At 40.7% G+C, this 10,016-nt stretch overlaps 1 pseudogene; it reads right to left on the reverse strand.

The window, feature by feature from the left end:
- Positions 1–4,838: 4,838 nt before the first annotated feature.
- On the reverse strand, positions 4,839–9,686 carry LOC126954390 (lysM and putative peptidoglycan-binding domain-containing protein 4-like; annotated as a pseudogene).
- Positions 9,687–10,016: the final 330 nt, after the last annotated feature.

Below are 10,016 nucleotides of genomic sequence, written 5' to 3' on the forward strand. Positions count from 1 at the left end.
AAAGATAAATGATGATAGAGACTCTTATATGCCAGAGTGCTGAATTTAAAAAATTAATAAATAAAAAATTATTTTGCCTGGGATAATCAGAGGAGGAAGGATAGAAGCAAACACTCATTGAGCGTTTACTATGTGCTAGGCATTTCCCATGTGCCATTTTTCTTTTCTGTGTTTTTTTTTTTTTTTTTCTTCGACAGTTTCACCCTTGTTGCCCATGCTGGAGTGCAATGGCATGGTCTCTGCTCATTGCAACCTCCACCTCCCAGGTTCAAGCAATTCTCCTGCCTCATTCTCCCAGGTAGCTGGGATTACCAGGTGCCTGCCACCATGCCCGGCTAATTTTTTTTATTTTTAGTAGAGATGGGGTGTTACCATGGTGGCCAGCCTGGCCATTTTCATTACTTAACTTTTTCAAAAAACTGGTGTAGTTTATAATGTTTTTCAAAATGATGAATCTAAGACTCAGAGAGATCAAAGTGACTTTTCCAAGAACACAGAGTTAGTAAATTGAAGATCCAGGATCTGAAAGAGTCATGACATGTTTGGGAGTCTGAGAGAGGAAGAGGATCCTTATGGGGTCTAGGAGAGAGAAAAGTTTCAGTGATAAAAAGTGGATTGTACAATGCTTGGAATGCCAACTTCTTAGTGTATACTTAGTGTGCACTAGAAGATGGTTCTATTCTGGTGAAATGCTGTGCTACTTTACACAGGTAACATATCTACTAAAATATTCCTATTTCAAATAGGAGTTTAGAAAATACATTCTACACATCTTTTTGTCTATCAGTTACTGGTCTAGATATCTACCCTGCAGAAATACTGGCATAGTGCACATGTAAGGGGTTTATTATAGCATTGCTTATAATAGTGAAAAGAGCAGAATTAACCTATGTGGCAGAGACTGGCTAGATGCATCTAAAGCCGGTTTCCACTTCCTGGCACGAACTCAACCACATTTCTCAGCCCTTTTGGTGGTCTGTATGACTATGACCAGATCTTGCCAGAAGAACTTGAGTAGGAGAGATAAATCACTTCCAGTCCAAGCAAGGCACGGAAGAGTGGGTGTGGCTTCACCTTTTCTCTTTCTTCCTGTCTGCTGGGTAAGGAAGAAGCCTGAGGCTTGAAGGGCCATGGTAAAAAGAACATGCCCTGTGACACTTGGGATGGTGATGTGAGTTCCACCATAAACTTTACTATTCAAAATTTCAGCATTGTTTGTTTTAGGTGTTAGCCTATCATAATTAATAAAAGCTGATATACATCTAGAGGAATGACTTAATAACTTACGCTTACTTCCATATTATGGACGGCTATGTGGCAGGTTGCAAGCACTGGGCAGATTTTTGATCCTGTCGTAGAAACATCTCCAAGATATGTTGGTAAGCATTAAAAGCATTTCACAAAATAGTATGTATAGAATCCCACTTACAAACACCTGCCTTCTCAAACTGTTTGTGTGTATGTGTATGAGAACGCATACATGGAAAAATAGTTAAAAGAATACTGGACTTGAACAAAGGGGACCTTCACATTTTGCTTTATCTACTGTATTATTGGAATTTTTAATGATAAAAATATATGTATTATTTTTTTAATATAAAAGACAAAAAATTGTCCAGACATTTTTACAGCCTCGTTGTAAGGCTCAATTAATATAATAATCATAAAAATTATTAGGAGAAGTGCTAAATATATACCAGATATTTTTATTATGACAAACCTTTTCAAATATCTCTTGCTAAGATGTCTACTTAGATTTCTAACCAAGCTATAATTTTTTGTACCATAGGAACATTTTTCAAAGTTTCAGGTTGCTAGGCTATCTCAGCTGCTTATTAAAGAATCACTGTGGTTACAATTTGAGATGCCTCCTATCCTCTCATGCTTTTTGCCTCACTCATTTTCCTCTCCCACTCAGTTCTTCTAGAGAGCAAATATTATTAGGGGTAGGGAAAGAGTTCTCGTTCCTCTGAGAGTGGCATAGAAACTTTTTCCCAATTAAATAAAAAAGATGCATAAATGGGGTTAAGAAGTGCTCACGTGACAGGAGTTTTCAATTGTCTGCTTTGGAGAGAGAGGTGGTAAATAATGAGGATGTAACAATGTCAGAAGGAGCAGCAGATAATTCTAGTTGATTGGGAGACTTGAAGGCAAATGGAAGTTATTCCTCTAATTAGTTTAAATAGCAGTTAATTCAAAGGCAATTGGTAAGTAGATCAGAGCATAGGTATAAATGAAAGTCCCCAATAAGAAGAAACTAGAGGAAGTAGCATGGACATGCATCTGAACTGGCCTGGGTTTGAATCTTGATTTAGTTAACTACATCATGTGCAATTTGGCAGGATAAAATGTTTTTCAAATACTTAAGACTGTGTTTGATACCCATGAGGCACTCTATCAGTGTTTTTAAAAATGGGTTTTTAAGAACTGATTTTAATGAGTATTACACTTAAAAATTATTGTTTATGTCACTATTCTGCTAAACAACTTTCTGTTTGTGAGGGTCATTCTCTTTATATGCATGTAGCCAGTCTCTGCCACATAGGTTAATTCCGCTCAAATTCCCAGACTCAGGAGATCTCCTCACCTCAGCCTCCCGAGTATCTGGGACTACAGGGATGTGCCACCACACCCAGCTAATTTTTTTTTTGGTAGAGACAGGGTTTTGCCACGTTGCCCAGGCAGGTCTCAAACTTCTAAGTTGAAGGCATCTGCCTGCTTCCATATCCCAAAGTGGTGGGATTACAGGTGTGAGCCACCACACCCAGCCTCGCCAATTTTAGTTAGTAGGAAATCTTAGGACCTGAGAGGAGGAGAAGGAGGAAGGGAGATTGAGAAGAACAATGAAAGGATGAGGAGGAGTTGAAGGAAAGAAGAGGATAAAATGGAGAAGGGCATTAGGAGGAAGAATGGGAGAGGAAGGGGACAGAATAAAGTGAAGGAGAAGGAGGAGAAATAAATGTCTTTAAAGTTACTTTTATTTGCGTGTCTAGATCACAAAAATGTTTTTTGTTCAATAGATAATAGGATAAAATTATTTCTCTTTTTAATGTAAAGTTTTTATGACAACTTTTACTTTTACATTGTCTGATTAGTTGGCAACTTACTCCCAGAAGTAATCTATCAGTGGTATTATTATTTGTACTGCTACCTATTTTATTAAAATTTAAATTTTCTTTGACTGTCCTGGCATTAATTTGCTAATCACATAAAAATATCTATGTATCAATATTTTCTGCTAGAAAGTTTAGAAAAGGTATGGTTCAAATGTATTGACATATTGATAAAAAGAAAAATTATTAAAAGATTACATTTATTGTTTTTTTATTTTTTCATAGAAGAAATTATTTCATTCCACTTGAGGAAAGTAAAGGATACATTCATTCTTTGCCTGGAAAAAGTGATTTTTCCCATGGGACTCCAGGCCCTGCCTGGCGAAGTTCTGGTGGCAGATGTTAGAGGAAGCTGTGGCCCTTAATGGCCCAGAGAGCACAGATATTTGGCTGGAAAAGCACTTACATGATTAACACATTTCCTGTAGCAAAAGTTCAGAAGTTCTTTTTATCCTGAAGATCATTCTGGTGTCTAAGAAAACATTTATCATTGAAGATAATTTGAATTTGCTAATTGAGCCCTAGGCCAATTTTTTTTTTCACACAACTGAGATGAGAGAAATTGGAAGCCAATCTCAAGTACTCCTTGGCCACACTCCCATCCTCATACATGGTGAGATCTTTTAAAATTCTCTCCAGGCCTGATGTGTCAAAGGCCATAACTATCCCTAAGGCCAGCATTTGTGCAGTGGTTTTTCCTCCTGTCCATATCCCTAGGAGTCTGGGCCACCAGCCACCTCCACCCCTCCCCGTCCCTCTGTGCTACAGGCCACTGACTCCAAGGCAGCAGCAGGCTCTTACCTCCAGCCCATCCACGGCACTGCTGTTGCCTTGGCAGGGAGGAGGACCAGGTAAACTGCAGGCCTCTTCCCTCAGGTATCAGGCCCCATGTTTTGATGGCCTTTCGATGGCAAGGGTCACCTCCAGCCCCTCCATGAAGCATTTGGTCCTTTAACATTACGAGCTACAGTGTATATAGAGTGTTATTTTAGGGACACACTCTCGTGCTGTGACACTACAGTTCCTAAGAACTGAGTTAAGGAAGCAGCAGGGAACACCCTGTGCCAAATAGTACAGGAGCTGCTACTCCCAGCAGCGCTGGCCTGGCGACTGCGCAGCTTCAGATAGATATCCATGCTGGCGCCTCAGCAACAGGCACCCATCCTCCTCTGCAGATGCTGGCCAGCAAGCGCTCCTTCCAAGGAGGCCACCTGGGAGAATCTAGGGAGCCTCTGTGGAACTGGGCAACGGCTCTGTGTGCGTATGCTTGGCTTGAGACGTGCCTGCGTGTCAGACTAAACAGCTCTAAAAGGACAGGGGCAGAACTGCCCTTTATTCAACAGTGCACAGTTTGGACTTGGGGCTTTTTCAATTCTAGAAGTGGGATTGCCTCAAAAAGACTAACTGATGAGGCAAACATGAAGTAGGGCTTGTTGCAATTGTAATTTGTCATTCTCTAAAACAGGGATCACATGCCAAGACTATTCCACAGCACCTTTGCCAGGGAGACAGAGAACAACCCTTCTCAGAGCCAGTCCCTGCTCCCCAGCAAGTAGGGAAACTGCGACAACCAGACAACCCACACCAATTACAGGGCCTCCCACACTACAGGTCCCTTGGTCGAGGCCATTCCTTTCTCTCCAAGCATATCCACCTTGGGGACCCACACAGTGCTGCCGTGAAGACATTGCCAGTCCACTAAATGTCTACAAGAAATAACCATCTGTCACATGTAAATGCCTTGCTGCTGATCCTCTCTGGATAGAAGAGGCTAAGGGTGCTGGTGCTTTTGATCCTGGAGGCTTGGGTTGGGTGAGGCCATTCCTCAGGGTCACTGCAATTGAGAACACTGTGGTGACTTCTGAAACGTGTCCATCCTTCCCATGACATAAAATGCAGCACCTCTAGGATGTGGCCGGTGACAGCTGATGCACTTCAAGAGCCAATTGCAAAAGCTGGGCCGGTTCTTTAAAAACAAAGCTTAGTTCCCTGGCTGGGTGGTCTGACTGAACTGGCTGTCTGAAGAGGTTGTGGTTGTCTCTGGAATCACTCACCTGGGGATTTGCCCTGGCATTGTACTCATTGCCACGGAACCACTGGGGACAGGAGCTGTGTTCATGCTATTAGGTGTCTTGCCAGTAGCCTGTATTTTAAAATAGAACAAATGAAAGATGGGTAAAACAATCCCAACTAGAAGCATGATAAAAAAGACATTCCATCACTGAATTCCACAGTCTGCACCATTTGTTGGCATCTTTGGAGGAGCTGGGAGCAATTGCTGATAGGAGAGTCTCTATGCAGTAACTTTCCCATAAAAAGATTTGTGACTGCAATGCATGCTCAATATTCTGGTCAGTCTCCTTAAAGAAATCCATCAGTTGACTGGCCTGGGCATCAGTGTCTGTGGCTGCTGTCTGGATTTGGCAGTTCTATGGTCACTTCGGTCTTTGCAAATGGGCTCAGAAGGGGTTTTAGTTATTTGTGGGTCTCTATTAGGATCCTGTTGTTTTTCACTGGAATCATAATGGCGTGTAAGTCTGAAAGGTCAACAACTCTCATGAAGTTGTTGACCTTGATATCTGCGACTTTGCAGCTGTACTGCAAAGCTAGCTTGTTGAGGCTGTCCTCCTGGGCCAGCCCCTGTTGCAGTGGCACTAGCACCTGCTCCTGGCTGGTGGGGCTGGTAGATACTGCTCTTCCGGGCTCCTTGTCCAGGGCCTCAGAACTACAGGGTGTGAGGGTGAGTCTTCCTCAGAGGAGGCCCCATTGGCATTCTTTTTTTGTTTTGTTTTTTGAGACGGAGTCTCGCTCTGTTGCCCAGGTTGGAATGCAGTGGCATGATGTCGGCTCACTGCAACCTCTGCCTTCTGAGTTCAAGCAATTCTCTTGCCTTAGCCTCCCCAGTAGCTGAGATTACAGGCATGTGCCACCACACTTGGCTAATTTTTGTATTTTTAATAGAGACAGGGTTTCACCATATTGGTCAGGCTGGCCCCCTCTGTGAAAGGAGGGGATTCCTAAATGGAAGCTCACACAAAAACGCCTGTGGAACAGTCAACCCCAAGGCTTGTAAGGGTGGGGCCCCAACATTCCACAAAGGCAGGACCTCAGCCACGGGGGGCCAGTCCTGGACAGTCAGGGTCACCACCCGTCCAGCTGCAGAAGGGTCACCCAGGAGCCTGGGGAATGGTGGCCTGGCCCCAAACCAAGGAGTGAGGCAGGCTGGGAGACTGAGACCACACAGACCCCCAGCCAGGACTGTGGACCTCTCCTCCAGGCCCGGTACCTCAGCCAAATTTAAATTTATATTGTTGGAACTGTTAGTGACAGAATATACAGGTCTTATATAGGTTGGTGCAAAAGTAATTGCAGTTTTTGCCATTACTTTTAATAGAACTCCTTGAGATGCCATGGTTTGTGATTCATTGGTTGCATTGATTATTTCTCTTGTTTTCTCAATTCCCCATGCCACACAAGAACTATTTTATATGTGTTTGTTTATTAATATTAACTGTACCATTTACCATTGCTACTTTATGTGTTTAGGTTTGTTGATTAAATGTTCAAAAAATTTCTGTATGCTGCCCAACTTGATCTTGCAAGTGATTACTGGTAGGTAGTGAAAGTCTGACTGTATAACTTTTCAGTCCTTTTCACATTTGTAAGAGAAGTCTACACAATTATTCCTCATTAATATAAAGTTAGAAATACTAAGAATTCTCATATTTGAAGATAACATAAATAAAGTACCATTTGAAGAACTAAACTTGTAAGTTCACTTGGGTACTACTATTAGTGACCTTCACTATCACACCATTTGATGTGGAAGTTAAATTGCTACCTTAGAGTCAAAAAATTTCCTTGATTAGAATGCATCTGCTGGAATACAACTCAGCGTCTTTGGGCCAACAGCACATTGTAGAATGAATAAAGAAAAGGCAAATGTAAATTAAGGGTAACAACATCAGCCATATGAGCACAAAATGTTATGGTGAAACTCAAGTAAGAAAATAGGCCAGGCGTGGTGGCTCATGCCTATAATCCCAGCACTTTGGGAGGCCAAGGCGGGAGGAGCACTGTCTCTACAAAAACTACAAAAATTAGCTGGCTGTGGAGGTGTGTGCCTGAAATTCCAGCTACTTGGGAGGCTGAGGCATGAGAATGACTTGAACCCAGGAGGTGGAGAGGTTGCAGTGAGCCAAGATCTCCCCACTGCACTCCAGCCTGAGTGATGGAGTGAGACTCTGTCTCAAAAAAAAAAAAAAAAAAAAAAAAGTGTGTGAAAGTATTTTGCAAACACAATGCATGTAAGTCTTGATAAACAGGGGTGATGGAAGATATTTCTGATGGCCTATAGGCAACTCAGAGGCATTTTCTTTCTTCTAGAATCTTTCCTGTTTAGTGGAAATTGGATGCCTGGAAACAAAATTTTCAGAATCCTGGCCAGCAGAATTCTGGGTTAGATTCTATCATTGAGAAGTGTCTGTATGTTATTTGAAAGACTAAAGACTGCTTCAGCAGCAGTGGATAGATTCATGAGGAGCAATCTGAGACAGGCCTTTTTGTAGAGGTCTCTGGGCATTTACTTGAATATCACCTACCATGGAGCAAGAGCACCTATGTTCATTGCCAGCTATATCTTGCAATGCTTGTAACCTTTGAAGTTTCTGAAAGCCACTGGTGACCCCGAGAGTTAGTGCTGGCTTTTTCTGACCTTCATTCCACCAGTCCTTCCACTGATTTTGTAATCATCAAAGTTACCGGATGTAACATCCTGTTGCTTGAAACAGGTAAAATGAATTTTGCTTTTCTGAATGAATCTTGGCTGATTTGGGAAATAAGTTTTACAATCAAATACAGGACTATTTAAGGCATACAAGTGCAGATTTCTTACATGCATATATTGCATAGTCGTGAAGTCTGGGCTTTTAGTGTACCCATCAACTAAATAGTGAACATCGTACCCAATAGGTAATTTTTAAGGCCTCACCTCCCTCCCATCCTTCCACATTTTGTAGTCTCCAGTGTCTATAATTCCACTTTGTATGTCCATGTGTACCCATTGTTTAGCTCCTACTTGTAAGTAAGAACATGCAATATAGGTTATTTCCCTTAAGACAATGGCCTTCAGTTCGATCTGTGTTGCTGCAAAAGACATAATTTCATTCTTTTTATGGTTGAGTAGTATTTCATAGTGTGTGTGTATAAATAAAACATTTTCTTTGTCTAAAATATAAAAACATTTTCTTTATTCAGTCCCCTTTTAATGGACACTTTGGTTGATTCCATATCTTTGATATTGTGAATAGTGCTGCGATAAACATATGGGTGCAGGTATCTTTATTTATTTATTTATTTTTTTTGTGACAGTTTCACTCTTGTTGCTCAGGCTGGAGTGCAGTGGTGCAATTTTGGCTCACCACAACCTCTGCTTCCCAGGTTCAAGTGATTCTTCTGCCTCAGTCTCCCTAGTAGCTGGGATTACAGGCATGCGCCACCACGCCTAGCTAATTTTGTATTTTTAGTAGAGATGGGGTTTCTCCATGTTGGTCAGGCTGGTCTCGAACTCCTGACCTCAGGTTATCTGCCTGCCTTGGCCTCCCAGAATGTTGGGATTACAGGCGTGAGCCACCGTGCCCTGTGTCAGGTATCTTTTTGATATAATGACTTCTTTTCCTTTGGGTATATACCCAATAGTGAAAATGCTGGATTGAATGGTAGTTCTCATTTTAGCTCTTTGAGAACTCTCCATACTGTTTCCATAAATGTTGTACTAATTTACATCCCACTGACAGTGTATAAGCATTCCCTTTTCTCCACATCCTCACTAATACCTGGTTTATTTTTGACTTTTTAATAATAGCCATTCTGATTGGTATAAGATAATATCTTATTGTGGTTTTAATTTGCATTTCCCTGATGATTAGTGATGTTTATTTTTTCATATGCTTGTTCACCATTTGTATATCTTCTTTGAAAAATGTTCATTTCCTTTGCCCATTTTTTAAATGGGGTTATTTGTTTTATTTCCTTATTGATTTGTATGAGTTGCCTGTAGATCCTGGATATTAGCCCTTTGTCAGATACATAGTTTGCAAATATTTTTTCTCATTCTGTTGGTTTTCTGTTTACTCTATTGATTGTTTTTTTTGCTGTGCAGAAGCCTTTTAGTTTAAGTCCCATTTGTCTATTTTTGTTTTTGTTGCATTTGCTTTTGAGGACTTAGTCATAACGACTTTGCATGGCCATTGTTCAGAAGAGTTTTTCCTCGGTTTTCTTTGAGGGATTTTTATAGATTCAGGTATTATGTTTAAGTCTTTAATTTTATCCTAAGTTAATTTTTGTGTGTGGTGAAAGATATAGGTCCAGTTTCATTCTTCTGCATATGATTACCCAATTTTGCAAATACCATTTATTGAATAGAGTATCCTTCCCTATGCATATTTTTGTTGACTTTGTAGAAGATCAGTTGATTGTATGAATGTGGCTTTATTTCTGGGTCCTTTATTCTGCTCCATTGAGATCTGAATGTTTATTTTATTTTATTTTTACCAGCATGGCTATGGTAACCATACTGTTTTGGTTACCATAGCCTTGCTGTATAATTTGAAGTCAAGTAGCATGATGCCTCCAGCTGTGTTCTTTTCGCTTATGATTGCTTTGGCTATTCAGGTTCTTTTTTGGTTCCATATAAATTTTAGAATTGTTTTTTCTAATTCTGTGAGAAATGATATTGGTAATTTGATAGGGATTGCATTACATCTGTAGATTACTTTGGGCAGTTTAGTCATTTTAACAATAATGATTCTTCTAATCCATGAGCATGGGATGTTTTTTCCATTTGTTTGTATAACCTATGATTTCTTTCATCAGGGTTTTGTAGTTCTTGTAGAGATTTTTCAC

The sequence above is a fragment of the Macaca thibetana genome, chromosome 5 (genome assembly GCF_024542745.1).
Source record: "Macaca thibetana thibetana isolate TM-01 chromosome 5, ASM2454274v1, whole genome shotgun sequence".
NCBI lineage: Eukaryota > Metazoa > Chordata > Mammalia > Primates > Cercopithecidae > Macaca > Macaca thibetana.